A 16107-nucleotide genomic window follows, 5' to 3' on the forward strand; every position below is an offset into this window, starting at 1 on the left:
AAATCATTCCTTCAATGAGCAGGATCTAAAACTAATTTGTTAATCTTCCAACCATATACAGGTAGTCCTCGGGTTACGACGGTCTCGAGTTACGTTGTTTCATGGTTACGACACTTTATTACGACGCCTTATTCCGACTTATGGTTACGACGCTTTATTACGACGCCTTATTCCGACTTATGGTTACAACGCTTTATTACGACGGACGTCTTATTCCGACTTACGTGGTTGTGCGTCTCCTGCCAGCCATATCACCCTTCATTATGGCTCCCAAACGTAAGCCAGACTCTTCTGATGCCAGTGCATCAAAGAAAAGGAAGGCCATCACCATGGAGGTGAAATTAGATATCATAAAGAGATCTTATAAGGGGGAAACGGCGACAGACATTGGCCGGTCATTAGGACTTAGTCGTTCTACTGTTGCTACGATTATCAAGGATAAAGATCGTATCCTTGAACATGTGAAAGGATCTGCTCCTATGAAAGCGACAGTAATAACAAAGCAGCGTAGTGGGCTTATTATTGAGATGGAAAGATTATTAGTGCTGTGGTTGGAAGACCAAAATCAACGCCGTATCCCTGTGAGCCTTATGGTTATTCAGGAGAAGGCTAGGCGATTGTTTGAGGCATTGAAAAGAGAAAAGGGGGAAGGAAGTGAAAGAGAAGAGTTTGTGGCGAGTAGAGGTTGGTTTATGAGGTTTAAGGATCGTGCCAACTTCCATAACATTAAAGTGCAAGGTGAAGCTGCTAGTGGTGATGAGAAAGCAGCAAGTGAATTTCCCAAAGCATTGGCTGAGATAATTACGGAGGGGGGTTACTGTGCTCAACAAGTGTTCAACGTGGATGAGACAGGTTTGTTTTGGAAGCGTTTGCCTAACCGTACGTACATCGCCAAGGAGGAGAAGTCAGCACCAGGTCATAAAGTCTGCAAGGAGAGACTGACTTTGCTTCTTGGGGGCAATGCTGCTGGTGACTACAAACTGAAGCCCATGCTAGTGTATCAGGCTGAGAATCCAAGGGCACTCAAGGGCATTTCCAAGGGTCAACTACCAGTCATCTGGAAGTCTAATAAGAAGGCATGGGTGACACTTGCAGTGTTTGAGGACTGGTTCACCAACCATTTTGTGCCAGGCGAGGAGCAGTACTGTACCTCCAAGGATATCCCCTTTAAGGTGTTGCTAATTCTGGACAATGCCCCTGGACACCCTGCCCATCTGGATGACTTTCACCCTAATGTCAAGGTGGTTTACCTTCCACCTAATACCACTGCCCTAATACAGCCTTTGGACCAAGGAGTCATTGCTACATTCAAAGCCTACCACCTCTGAAGGGTCATTGGTAATGCTTTAGGAGCAACAGAAAAGAATAAGGACTTGACTCTAAAGGACTTTTGGAAAGCATACAACATCCTTGATGCTGTGAAGAACATTGCCGATTCCTGGGATGAGGTGAAGCAGACCAGTATGAATGGTGTGTGGAAAAAGCTGTGTCCCCAGTTTGTGAATGATTTCACAGGGGTTCAAGAATCAGTGACTACTGTCATAAAGAACGTTGTTATTATGAGTAAGACAATGAATCTGGAGGTGGAGGAGGATGATGTCACAGAGCTACTGGCATCTCATGGAGAGGAGTTATCTTCTGAGGACCTCATTCAACTGGAGAAGCAGATGATAGAGGAAGAGGAAGATGTACCAACCCCAGAACCCAAGAGATTTACAAGGCAGGGCTTGGCAGGAGGATTTGCCTTGATAGAGAAAGGGTTGTCAAGGTTTGAGGCTGAGGATCACGACACGGAAAGGTACACTAGGGTTGCCAGAGGAGTCATGGATTCCCTTAGGTGTTACAAGGAGATCTTGGAGGAGAAGAAGATAGTCTCCTTCCAGGCTAACCTGCAGCAGTACTTTAAGAAGGTAGAGAGACCTGCAACAGATCCTGTACCTGTACCCTCTACTTCACCTATCCCTCTGGACTCACCTGCCAATCTTGACTCGGCTGCCCCAGTATCTCCAGCACCTTCTGCCGCTTCCTCCCAATAAGCCTGTTCTCTCTTTGGAATTGTTCTCTGTTTTTTACAGTACAGTACGTAAGTACTACAGTTTTTTTTATTACAGTACTGTACACTGTTTATGACTGTACTGTTGTACAGTATTTCATTATTAAACCTACTGCACAATATTTTACTGTACTTGTGTGTTTATTGATAATTACTAACTAACTGTGTTAGTATAGGCTAAGTGTTTACAGTACAGTACTGTATGAACGTATGGTCCGACTTACGTCGAAATTCGGTTTACGACGCTGCGTAAGAACGGATCAACGTCGTAAGTCGAGGACTACCTGTATTTTCATGCAATTCAGATAATTTTAAAACTTGACAATTTAGAAATTCATTTAGTTGTTTGGTCAGATCATTTTTTGTTTTTGTTCTCAGTCTAGGGAGATCAATTTTCATTCCTTGAGCCTCAAATTTTATAGACATTTAAAGCACAGATTGATTTGATTACTATTAAGTTATAGATTCATTGGAATAGTAAGATTTTTCAGACTATTGATAAATTGCTCCTGAACAACTAAAATGAATGAAATCTAAAATATCTTCTCTCTGATTTACAGATGAGCTACGAGTTATTAATAGAGAAAGGAGGAGGCTTGACAGAGGAATTTATGTTTGAACCAGGATCATCTTCTTCAGACCCTTCATAGTTAAAGTAGACTGGTTGAATCACAAAAATGGGCCATTTCAGTAGTCAGACCTTCTCTTTGGAATACCTCACCCAAGGACCTTAGACAAATGCTAGACTATTTACTGTTCAGAAAACATTGTATAGTCTGTTTTTTGAGTCTATGTTTGTTTAATGGGATGTTTTGCTTTCAGTTTAAATTGTTTTATATTTTTGCCTTCTATAAATTTATTTTTACATATTTAATTTTGCTGTCTTTTCTTATACATTGTCCACCACCCTGAGCTCCGCAAGATAGAGTGGCATAAAATGGGAGAAATATACAAACAAAAATAAATGCTTCTGCAGTAGTAAACATTTTTATTCTGTAATATAATCTACTTTGAATGGGTTTGAGTTTGTTCATGTGGAATTACATTAAATTATATGCATATTTATGACTTATGTGACTAACTCATTATTTTTCACATATAAATCCTTATTAAGTTTTTGAAAATTATAGCCCAATATATACATATATATATATATATATATATATATATATATATATATATATATATTAGAGATGTGAATCGTGTGATCGATCGTCTTAACGATCGATTTCGGCTGGGGGGGGGTGGGAATTGGATCGTCGCAGTTTTGTTTTTTTAAATATCGTGTAAATCATAAATCGGGGGAGGGCGGGAAAACCGGCACACTAAAACAACCCTAAAACCCACCCCGACCCTTTAAAATAAATCCCCCACCCTCCCGAACCCCCCCAAAATGTCTTAAATTACCTGGGGTCCAGTGGGGGAGTCCCGGTGTGATGTTCCACTCTCGTGCCACGGGTGCATTGATAGAAATGGCGCCGGCGTCAATGACGGGAACGACCTCCTGCACTCGAATCGTGTTGCCGTAATGCAAAATGGCCATACGGCCGGCGCCATTTTGCAATACTCGTTGCAAAATGGCACCGCCCGTATGGCCATATTGCCGTACTGCAAAATGGCGCCGGCCGTATGGCCGTATGGCTGGTGCCATTTTGCATTACGGCAACACGATTTGAGTGCAGGAGGTCATTCCCGGACCCCCGCTGGACTTTTGGCAAGTCTTGTGGGGGTCAGGAGGCCCTCCCAAGCTGGCAAAAAGTCCCTGGGGGTCCAGCGGGGGTCCGGGAGCGATCTCCTATGCTCGTGACGTCGGGGGACAGGAACCAAAATGGCGCCGGCGCCATTTCTATCAACGCACCCGTGGCCCGAGAGTGGAACATCACACCGGGACCCCCCCCACTGGACCCCAGGTAATTTAAGACATTTTGGGGGGGGGGGTTCGGGAGGGTGGGGGATTTATTTTAAAGGTTCGGGGTGGGTTTTAGGGTTGTTTTAGTGTGCCGGTTTTCTTGCCCTCCCCCTTCCCCTCCCCCTTCCCCCGATTTACGATTTTTGATGATAAATCAGGGGAATTCCTATCATATATCGCCTCTAACGATTTTTGACGATTTAAAATATATCGGACGATATTTTAAATCGTCAAAAAACGAATCACAACCCTAATATATATATAGTACTTCATGAAATGAAGCCCATTTTCAAGCTGTGACATACCTATTTTTGTGCTGTTGATTAATCTTTTCCTTCAGATGTCTTTATCAAGCCTGCTGGGGGAGGAAAGAAAGATGGCTGCCTGAGCAGACGGATCTCTCGCTGTTCCGCTTTCATTACTTATAATAACCCTTAGCATTACAGCTATGCCTCATAAAAGAAAGGGGAAATTAGAATTTACCCAGCTGAAATCAATGTTCCCTCCGATCAGCAATTTATATCAGAGTTAGCCGTCTCTTCCCCGGACTTTCAGGCTTCAAGCTTCGCTGGCGTGACAGGAAGAGGAGCCCTGTTGTCGCCTGGGGAAATCTCCTTGAGCTCACCAGATCCACGGCAACCTCTTCTGGCTTATCCTCCAGGCACCATCATCACTGCTAGGTCGTGGGATGATGACATCACCGAGCAGTCTCAGTCGGCTGGGATTCCCGGCGTTTGCTTGGACAAGGAACTGGCTTCCCTACGTGTCATGCAGACCGAGACTTCCGAGGAGAGGGGTGCAGTCGGTGGAGTTAATCCCCCATTGGTACTGAGGGGAGTGAATTGGTGCAGGATATGGGAGAGAACAACATAACCTCAGAGATAAGAAAGCCTGAGGTTGTCACTCTAGAATCCCTATGGGATTTGATAGCAGTTATGTCCTCTACATTTAAGGAACAGTCTTGTTGTTTGGAGTCGGGATGTGAATCATTTTTTGACGATTTAAAATATCGTCCGATATTTTTTAAATCATCAAAAATCGTTAAAGAGTGCATTTCCTCTTGCTGTTGAAGCATAGAGCAATGTTGGAGTCACATTAACCGTGTATGTGTTTATTGAATAAGGACATTAACCATGTGTATGTTTATTGAATAAGGATATTGATCTCCAGGTAGTAGCCGTCATTCCTGCAAGCCACTCCCATGCCTCTTCTCTTCATATATGATTTCTGGTGATGACTCATTGAGTCTATGGGCTTCTTTGGGGTTTTTTGGGGTTGTTATAAAGGAGGTGGGAAGAATCGGGGCAATTTTCTGTTTTTTAGAACCACATGGTAATGCTTATTGGGACAATCTGCTTGTAAATCATCATTTTGCATTATTGGTATATAACAAAGTTGGTATGTGCATTTAGTGCCTGCTAAGGGGAGGTTTGGCTGGGAGCCTACCCCAACCTGTCTCATTGTTGATTTATATGTGCTATATACATGTTACCTTTGATAATGATAATTTCGTGGAATGTTACCTTTGATAATGATAATTTCATGGAATGTAGATGGGTTAGGTTCCCCCATAAAAAGAAAGGAGATTCTTCAATCACTGCAAAGGCACAAGGCAAATATTGCATGCCTTCAGAAAGTTTACTTAAATACCTCAGAAAGTTTAAAACTATGCAGAAAATGGATATCAGCTTGCTATTTTTCACCAGCTAGCAGCAAGAAAGGAGGTATGGCTATCCTGGTGAACAGATATACCTCTTTTACTTTAACTCGTGAATTCATGAACCTAGAGGGGCATTATATAGTAATCACAGGTCAAATAGAGGGGAAGCCTATTACGCTATATATATATATATATATATATATACTCTGAACACCTATGATTACACCTTCTTTACTATTATTTTGAACTTGTTGCTTACTTATATGCAAGGTCCACTGAGTTTTGTAGGTGACTTCAACTATATATACGATGCCACACTAGATATGTCAACAACACCTAAGGGATTTAGATCTCCAAGGGATACAGGGGTGCCATATACTTGCAGGAAATTGCAGCTCCTTGATATATACACACATGTATCCCGAGCTCATGATACTTTATCCAGGATCAATTATATTCTTCTGTCTCAGGATATATTTTCCTGTTGCGACTGTCAGTCTTCGACCGCTTCGCCCTGCCTACCTCTCACTTCCTGCGGCTCCTTCCACTCACCTTGGACTACTGGCTGCTGTGGCGTCTGTTTGCCATCCTCTCTGGCGTCCCCGGACAGGCTTTGGTGCTGCCTCCCACCATGCTCCTCCAAGGTACCTTAGGGCGCATGCGCACGCCGCCCTCATCTTTATTTCCATGTTGGCGCGAACCTCAGGAGCATCCCCCTGATATGATGTCTCGCTGCCCGGATATTTAAGCCTACAGTATTTGCTAGCTCATCGAGTTAGCAACGGTAACTCTACGGATGGGATTCGCTCTCCGTACCGAAGCTGCTCTGCCACTCCAGCACTATCTGGAACTCTTACACCCTTCGGGGTTGCTAACGGGGTACTAGCTCTTCAGGGGCCTCTTCTGCTTCTTTCGGGTGCCATCAGGAAACTGGTACTAGCTCCTTGAGAGCCCATGTTCTCTGAGTCACTACTTGCATCTTTAAACTCTTCTACTTGGAAGACTTCACTAACAGTTTCCATCTGTGAGTACAAATACCATCTATTCCACAGTACCGCTTCACTGGAATCAGGTACTTGCTCCACGAGGGCCTGCCCTCTGTTCCGGTGCCAGACCTCTCATCTAGTGGAATCTCTGTTACTGCTACGTGAGTACAATACAACTGACTCTCTCTGCTCTAAGGGATCAGATACTCGCTCCTCGAGGGCCTGCTCCCCCTGACCCGGAGCTTCTCCTAATTCTACCTGGGATTCTGAAGGCTTCTTATCTTGTACTCATAACTCTCAGTCTCTTTCCACTACAGCACAGCCTAGAAGAGGATACGCTGTTCCAGCGTTTTGTGAGAGACCTGCCCAGACAGGCTCAACATCTACTACTCACTACTGCCAATTCTGGTGGTTTCCAAAACTGTTTAATAAAAGATTCAAATCTGTGTTTGTGTGTCCAGAGTCTAGCCTGACACTGTGGTCTCTGACGGGACTGGCCCCCATGGGTGTGGTCAGCTGCCACAGTGTCCAAACATCAATAACCATAACAGATTGGATAACAATGGATACGATTGGATAACATGGATACGACTCAGCTCAATGCCTTGCAGGCCATTCCATTCCAGGCCTGGCCCTGTGCATTGCTGAACAACAAGATGCATTGGAAAAACTCACTACTGCGTTTCATCAGCTGCACACACAGAAGAATCAAGGCTCTACTTCCAGTAATGAAGGTCAGTTACCTGAAGAACTATAAAGACTATTGTGTCTCTTGCTGCTCCAATACGTTTCTCTGGGGAGATTCAGAGAACTAGAGGCTTCTTAAACCAGTGTTGTATGCATTTTGCATTACAATTTTCTCACTTCCCTACAGCCTACGCCAAGAGTACTTACATTCTATCTTATCTTGATGGAAGGGCCTTGTCTTGGGCTTCCTCGCTGTGGGAACGCAAAGACCCTATACTCCAGGATATTGATGGATTTATGGACTTGTTCAAATCCGTTTTTGATGATCCTGCCCGACACAATGTTGCTGGTTCTGCTTTGGTGGACCTGAAGCAAGGCAACCGACTACTGGCTGACTTCGCTATATAGTTCAAGACTCTTGCAGCTGAGTTACTTTGGGACCCTAGATGCCTGAAAACTCTCTTCTTCAGAGGTTTGGATTCCTGCTTGAAGGACGAGCTGGCCACTCGTGAGACACCTGACTTGCTGGATGAGCTAGTGGTTGATGCTTTCCAATCAGGAGACCTTTCTCCTCCAAATCAGCACCAGGGCTGCCAGACTGGAGCTGGGACTTGGCTACTATGTCCCTGAGTGTCTCCTCTATATACTTCTCTGCCTGCCTCAGCTCCTCCAGGTCTGCCACTCTAACCTCCAGAGATTGGACCTGTTCTCTGAGAGACAGGAGTTCTTTGCACTGGGTGCACACATATAGCTTCTCGTTGGTGGGTAAAGGATCATACATGTGACACTTGATGCAAAAGACTAGGAGGCCCCCTCTTGCTACTGGATTGCTGCCTTCACCTTAAATTTGTTCAATGCCTACTTAAGTTTAGGATGCTATGTGAGTAGGAATACATACAATTAGGGTCTTTAAATATATTAGTGTATTCACTATGGGGCAGATTTTTAAAAAATACGCGAGTGCGTACTTTTGTTTGTGCACCAGGCGCAAACAAAAGTACGCTGGATTTTATAAGATACGCGCCGAGCCCAGCGTGGCCTCGGAGGGAACTTTTCTTCGCCCTCCCCCCACCTAACCCACCCCCCCGGCCCTATCTAAAACCCCCCCTTACCTTTGTCGGCAAAGTTACGCCTGCTTTCAGCAGGCGTAACTTTGCGCGCGTCGCCGGCAGCCCCGCTCCATCCTCCGGTCCTGGGGGCTGGTCCAGAGGCCTCGACCACGCCCCCGGGTCGGTGCCACGCCACCGGGCCCGCCCCCGAAACGCCGCGTCGTTTAGGGAACGCCCCCGGACACGCCCCCTCCCTCCCCTTTTCGAAAGCCCCGGGACTTACGCGCGTCCCGGGGCTTTACGCGCGCCAGCGGCCTATGCAAAATAGGTGCGCCAGCGCGCGAGGGCCTTTTAAAATCCGCCCCTATCTGTTTATGATCTACAAGGGAATGATTATTCTCTTGATAAGGCATGGAGAATTTTTGAATTTAAATTAAAAGGCTGGGTTTTTTTGAGTGTGAAAGTGTCACCTGCATATAAATTAAAAGATGAGCTAGGGGTGGGTGGGAGATGGGTGGGAGAGAGGGAAATATAAACATACAAACACCTGGTTTTTGCCTGCCCTCTGACTAGCTATGAAATACAAACACACAAACTTCTGGTTTTTGCCTGCCCTCTGACTAGCTAGTTAATGCAAACACCAAAACTCTTGTTTATTTTGCCTGCCATTTATTATAGACACACAAACATACAAAATAATATATCCCAATAGTTTACTTCTCCCCAAAACTTTTAAGTTCTAAAATTTCCCCAAGCAGTACTTACCAATTCTTTTCAGTTACCAGCAAGGTGATCCTCTCTTCTCAGTCTCCTACTGGATTGTGGGTTATTAAGCTCTTCTCTTGCAATATATATATAATATTCATCACAGTTCCAAGGTTATAGAGGTTGTTGTAAATAAATAATATGTCCATAATCAACCAAACTGACAATCAAACATGATTATTCAGCATTTCTTTGAATAAAAGCACAAATGCTTTTGATAACATATTCATATATGATAAATGGATGCTGATGCATGAATTCCCATTGGATGGTTTATTACAATGAATGAATGCCTGCACAGAGATTCACAGGGTAGTAATGGATCAAAGCAAATTAATTAGAGTTAGAGCACAGTGGAGGTAACCAAAATAATCCTTGGGAGAGATAACTTGATCATGATCAATCTTTTAAATGAATAAATAGCAATTTAAGTGGTCACATGTTTAGATAAGCATCTTCAATAAGGGAGTATCAGAAAAGAAACTAAAAATGCTTTTCATATCAATCAATCATATCAATCAATGACTGGTAAAAATACAGGTACCATCAAATAAATTATCTTTATTAGACAGAAAAAATGTCAGTAATGATCATATCCAGATCATTTTGTTGTTGATGAAAGATCAAAATCAATATTCAATCTAATTAGAAAGGCAGTTCAAAAATCTATTAAGCTTCTCTGTTGTAAATGCAGAGCCATCTCACAAGTCTGATGCAATCAAATTAAAAAAAAATAATAATTTGTCTTGTGTTTCTATTCCAAAAAATAATCAACTACTGGTGCATCTGGTCCCATATTTTCAGTTGTTACTATTATAATCCAATCATATGCTATGAACTTGCCACCTTTGTTTGAAGATATCCAACTTAATACAAAAATACATTTCCAAGAAAAATGCAAAGGCCTCAGCTTATTATTTACCACCATAATAACGGTACAAAATCATGTGAGTTAGAGGCCTGGTAGAAAAGCTATGCATACAGAGAGGAAGTGAGAAACATACTCTCTATTCCACAGCAATCCAAGGTGAGGCTGTTGCAGTGGTTGTTTCCTGTGTTTGTTTAAGACAGAAACCCCTAGAGGAGTTGTAGATTTTTGTATTGAAAGTCAGAAGAATAGGAATGCTTCTTTTTAGTAGGGATGTGTAATCGTTTTTCCCGAATTAGGCAATTTCAAAGTTAACCCTTGGTAAAGGTTGTTCTCAGGACTCTGTATCTGCAATTGAGTTGGATAAGACCCTCCCCCTGTTTAGCTTAGTAAGTTAAAACTTTACTTTGCTGGACACAAGAAGCTTTAGTGCTTCCTGTCACCTGGCGAAGCACAGCCCAAAGTATCAGATTGACCCTGGGACAAAATAGCTCACTTTCAGGTTTCATTAACAAATATGTCCTTTACAAACAGAACAAGGCACAAACTTTGGCAAATAGACAGCTCTATTACATTAAAGCACAGGTAAATAAAATAAAATTGCACTTAGATTCAGCAGAGCTCTGGTTCCTTAGAATCCCTGCTCCAAAGAGTTTTTTTTGTGTTAGTTTGCCAGCATGCAATATGGCTGAACAGAAACCAATTAGCCCCACCTCAACTGGTTACAACTAGGTCTGTTCAATTCTTTCTTATTACTTCTAAGTCTTAGAAAAGCATTCAAATTAGCACACTTTCAGGTTTCAATACAAATCTACCCTTTACAAACAGAACAAGGCACAAACTTTGGCAAATAGACAGCTCTATTACATTAAAGCATAAAATTGCACTTAGATTCAGCAGAGTTCTGGTTCCTTCTGCTGTGCTGGCACTGATTCTCAGTGGGCTAAGAAAATCAGATGGAAAAAATAAAGGCAATTCCTGTTAGTGTGCGTTATTTCCCATTAGTGAGCGCTAACTCCCCGATGGTGCATACTAACTCTGCCACATTAGTGCACACTATTGGGAGTTAGCGCGCACTAACCCAAATATCGGGGCTCCTGAAAAAAACAAACCCGAACCACAGGAAAAACGAAATTCCCGCAGGGGGGGGGCCCCCAAAACAAAGCCTGACATGGAATTTAAACCCGAAGCACATCTCTACTTTTTAGTTCCTTTATCCTAGGAAATTCCTAGGATCTAGTAAGTGGGAGAAGAAATTTTGGAGATATTAGTCACTTTCTGAATTATTTTACCTCTTTAGGGCAGAGAAGGCATTTCCTTTATGGAACTTCAGCTGAAAGGATGTTTTCCACTCGTTGTTTCTGTTTTGTTTGGGAACTGCCTTTATTTTTTTCCATCTGATTTTCTTAGCCCACTGAGAGTCAGTGCCAGCACAGCAGAAGTATTAGAGAAAGTGGGATACTTATCAAGTATCCAATGTGGGTGGCAGAGAAAAAGAGAGGAAAATCGTGGGCGCCCATCTGGTGTTACCTACCTACCAGTGCCCATGTGATACAACAGTGTTAGAAAAGGGGAGGAGAAATTGACATCCAGCGAATGGACCCAAGGTATTTAGTAACCTACGGAAGGCTTCATAATTCTAAGACAGAATAAGGAGGGAACCTGGAGATTAGTTTAAGTGATCCAAAAACCATGGATTCACTTGTTTATCCATTTGACTTATTTTGTGGCTATTATTTAGAAGAAATTTGTATAGATTTTATGATTACTCCAAATCATCAGTAAAGTTGTGCTGAAATACAAGCTTTCCATCCAGCTTGGTTAATGGTACCTACTAAAGAAACAGTAAATTAATGCACAGGACCCAGGAGGTTATCCTCCCCTTCTGTTGAAAATCCTGTAGGACAAGGACAAAAGAGATTGATTAAAGTGGTCTCCTATAAAAGACCCCAATCCAGGGGTTACATACAAATTACAGAAACAGTACAACAGTTCAACTAACCCTCATAACACTCATTCCCAAACCCCTCCACCAGATCAGACTATCATAATGTTATTCTTTCAAACAAATCACTTGTGGTTACTAGCCTAGATCAAGATTACATTGGGGATAGATCAAGAGAAGAGTCTGCTAAAGAATTCAGCTACCCAACAGTTAGTGAAGATCAAGTTGTGATGAGGCAGGTATACCCTGTGGATCTTCTCCCCCGATATGCCACCACCTACGGTGACACTAGGTCGTAAGAGTATTAGCTGACCCCCATCCCACTAGTGGCAATGCTATGCTATATTATACCATGTCTCAGAACCCCAGACTGCCCTTTTCCTCATGGTGGCGTCACTCATAGAAATCCAGAGCTCCACCTACTCTCAATTTTGAGACAAAGGGGAGACTAGTCCCTTGATCAATCCCAGTGAGAATATGCATAGACATCTGGTCTCAGAAGATGTCATCATTGCAGCTCACCAACCCTGTATCAATAGATGATGGTGACATCCAATCAAAGGCCAACGTTTGGACGTATGGAACTAAATATGCAATGAATTCCCAAGACAGAACAATACTCTGGTCTACACAAACCATTAATCTTTTCCTTCCCCAGAACTTTGCAGGTGCTACAACTACCATGCCAAAATTACTGCTACCTTGCAGAACTTTCTATTGTTGCAGTTCACTCTACCTGTAAACTAGAAGCTTAAGACTGAGTTTCTTGCTCAGCATAGCCTACTCCATTAACCTCAGAGTAGCTGCCTTATCATACTTGCCAACTTTAAACCTGCTGTAATCTTGGCAAGTTAAGTCCTTCTTTACCCTATTTCTGCTGACATATCTTACAGAGACATCTGTGAGACCTCTGGATTCTATTTTCCATGAGACTGTGGTGTAACCTGTCATTTGCGTGCTAGCGTGTAACTGTATTCCCGTGCCATGTTGTGAGTCATGACCTAGATCTCTGCAGGATTGTGACACATCAATGGCTAAGGGTGAGATAAAAGTGGCTCAATTACTCTTTCAGCTGTGTTAACTAGTTTGGCATTACATATTTGTCAAGGGTAGGTTGACTTTGTGATAACACATGAATTTATGCTTATTCTCATAATAGTGAAACTTAAATCCAAACTACTGTATATTTACCATATTAAATCTTGTATGCTTTACTTACGCTGCTAAGATACAACTGATTGACTACTTCACAAAAGGTGTAAGTTTCTGCTCTCTAAAGTACTGAATTCATACCATAGGATCTGTTAAATCAATTAATCACCTGTAGACATAAATTATTCCTATAGTGCTCAACCCAGGAAGATTTTGCTTAAGGGAGGGTATATAAAGGTGTATATAGAGTAGAACCCCAGAACACCTTAAAGGAAAATTCAGCCTGCATGCTCCTCGGTTCCCCAGACTCTTCAACCAGTCTTTAATTGGCTTTAAAGAGTGTTATTGTGACTTACACCTGATAAATTGCCTCACAAATCTCCTACATATTTTTGAAGGTGGGAATAAACGTGGACAAAGGTGGACAAAGGTGAACCGGTAAATGTGGTGTTATTTGGATTTTCAGAAAACATTCAACAAAGTTTCTCCTAAGAGACTTCTAAGAAAACTAAAAAGCCATGTGGATTGTGAACTGGTTAAAAGATAGGAAACAGAAAGTAGGATTAAATGGTCAGTTTTCACAGTGGAAAAAGGTAAATAGTGGAGTGCCTCAGGGATCTGTACTTGGACTGGTACTTTTTAATATATTTATAAATGATCTGGAAAGGGGTATGACGTGATCAAATTTGCAGACGTCACAAAATTATGCAGAGTAATTAAATCTCAAGCAGATTGTGATAAATTGCAGGAGGACCTCGGAGAACAAAATGGTGCCGTGAAGGAAGGACGCAGAAGGCAGAGCTCTCGAAAGTCGTCAAAATTTGAATTGTTTTCCTGACTTAAAATTGAAATGCCTCACATGAAAAGAAAGGGGAAAGTGAGGGAAGGGATCTCGACCCCCCGTATGCCTACTCCGATTCAGACGACGATTAGAGAATTCTACACTGCAGCGGAAGTTTCTCCAGGAGAGTCAGCTGCGGTATGGGAGGAGGAGCAAACTTCCGTCCCGCTCGACGAGACATCTTTGAGCCCTGTAGCCCCAGAAATGCCCTCCCCTCCTGCTCTTGTCAGTGCATTTGGACCTACGGAATCCGTGAGGCCAAAGCTGCCTCAAATGGAGGAAGTGTTTGAGGAAGGCCCATCTGCAGGAGCGACAGAGCAAACTCAGGGTGAGAGAGTTTTATCTGCTCTGAGAGAAGTGAATATCGGGATGCTGAGCAGATTAGGCAGTTCGCTGCCCAAACCCACCGAAGGGAGAAGCCAGACAGATCTGGGCAGACCAGGGAACTCAATGCAGAAAACACCGGTAAATATATTAGAGACTAGACTGCTAAAAAAGCCAGATTCAGTGACTCGACGCCATATGGAATGCTATTTCTGTGCTTGAAAAAGCTATTATTTCCTTGACACAAGTAATTCAAGGCTTTCAAGACCAATTTGGTCTGGTAAACCAGGTGGTTTTGGCTAATTCCAATAAAAACCAGGAATTAGACTCAGATGAAGGAAATTCAGGTTGGCCTAATTCAAGGGGAATCAAAGACAGATAAACGATTTGAAAATTTGGAAAACAAACTTAGATATAATAATCTGAGGATGATGAATTTTCTGAAGAGTAAAATTATTTCCCCCAAGGAACAGTTAAATAGATATTTAAGGGAAGTCTTGTCTTTTCCTTCGGCAAATTTGCCTACTATTCTGAAAGCATATTTCCTACCAGAGCCAATTAAAAGAGGAAGAGGGACAGAGGAAGGAGAAGCCCGTGGGCAGAATCTGGAGTTAATATCCCCACTCGATGATTTATCGGGGTTCCTAGAGATATCTCAGGAAGATCAAATTGAGAGAAGAGGAATTTTTTTGGTGAAATTTATGATATCCGCAGAAAGAGACAATATATTGAAATGCTTTTTTTGGAATAGAAGTAAGCTCTACCTGGGAGAAAGAATATGGATATATCCAGACATTATTAGACTGACCCAACTGCGCAGGAAAAAAATGTTGAATCTCTGTCCTAGAGCCCATTCATTAAGTATACAAGTATTGATAAAATGTCCTTGCAAATGTATTCTAACAATTGATAATGCAAGATATGTTTTCATGGAACCAGAGCAATTAGAAATATTTTTGAATTAGCCTAGATCTTGTTAAATGTACTGCTATCTAATTATTAACCCGCTACTTCCTTCTTTCTTTTTATCAATAATGTAAAATAATTTATTATTGCTCTTCTTTTTCACATTGCTCTCCCTAATTTCATGGTAAAAATAGGGTATAGAGTAGTTAATATTAATATATGGATATGATAATGTTTAATACATAAAAAGAGGAACAAACTCTAAAAATTTCTGTATGTGATGTTATATTTTGTACTTTTGTTTTTCTCTTTTCGAATGTATGCTCTACCTGAATTGTAAGGTATGAAAGAATCCTTATTGTATATTATTAAAATCAATAAAGATATAATTAAAAAAAAATTCAGGAGGACCTTGTGAGACTTGAAGACTGGGCTTCCAAATGGCAGATGAAATTTAATGTGAACAAGTACAAAATGATGCATATAGGGAAAAATTACCCTTGCTGTAGTTACTCAATGATAGGTTCTATCTTAGGAGTTACCACCCAGGGAAGATATCTAGGCTTCATAGTGGCTAATACATTGAAATTGTCAGCTTAGTGTGCTGTGGTGATCAAAAAAGGAAACAGAATGTTAGAAATTATTAGGAAGGGAATGGCAAATAAAATGGTTGATATCATAATACCTCTGTGTCGCTCCATGGTGAGACCACAACTTGAATACTGTGTGCAATTCTGGTCACCATATCTCAAAAAATATAGTTGCACTGGAGAAAGTGCAGAGAAGAACGACCAAAATAATGGGGCATGGAATGGCTGCCCTATGAAAAAAGGCTAAAGAGGTTAGGGCTGTTCAGTTTGGAGAAGAGACAACTGAGGAGGGATATGATAGAGGTCAACAATAGAGATGTGAATCGTGTGCCCGATTGTCTTAACGATCAGGTTCGGCTGGAGGGAGAAAAA

The 16107-nt window shown here is 42.0% G+C and overlaps 1 pseudogene; it reads left to right on the top strand.

Moving 5' to 3' along the window:
- Positions 1–245: 245 nt before the first annotated feature.
- Positions 246–2036, top strand: LOC115092378 (annotated as a pseudogene).
- The last annotated feature ends 14071 nt before the right edge of the window (positions 2037–16107 follow it).

The sequence above is a fragment of the Rhinatrema bivittatum genome, chromosome 5, assembly GCF_901001135.1.
Source record: "Rhinatrema bivittatum chromosome 5, aRhiBiv1.1, whole genome shotgun sequence".
In the NCBI taxonomy this organism is placed as follows: Eukaryota; Metazoa; Chordata; class Amphibia; order Gymnophiona; family Rhinatrematidae; genus Rhinatrema; species Rhinatrema bivittatum.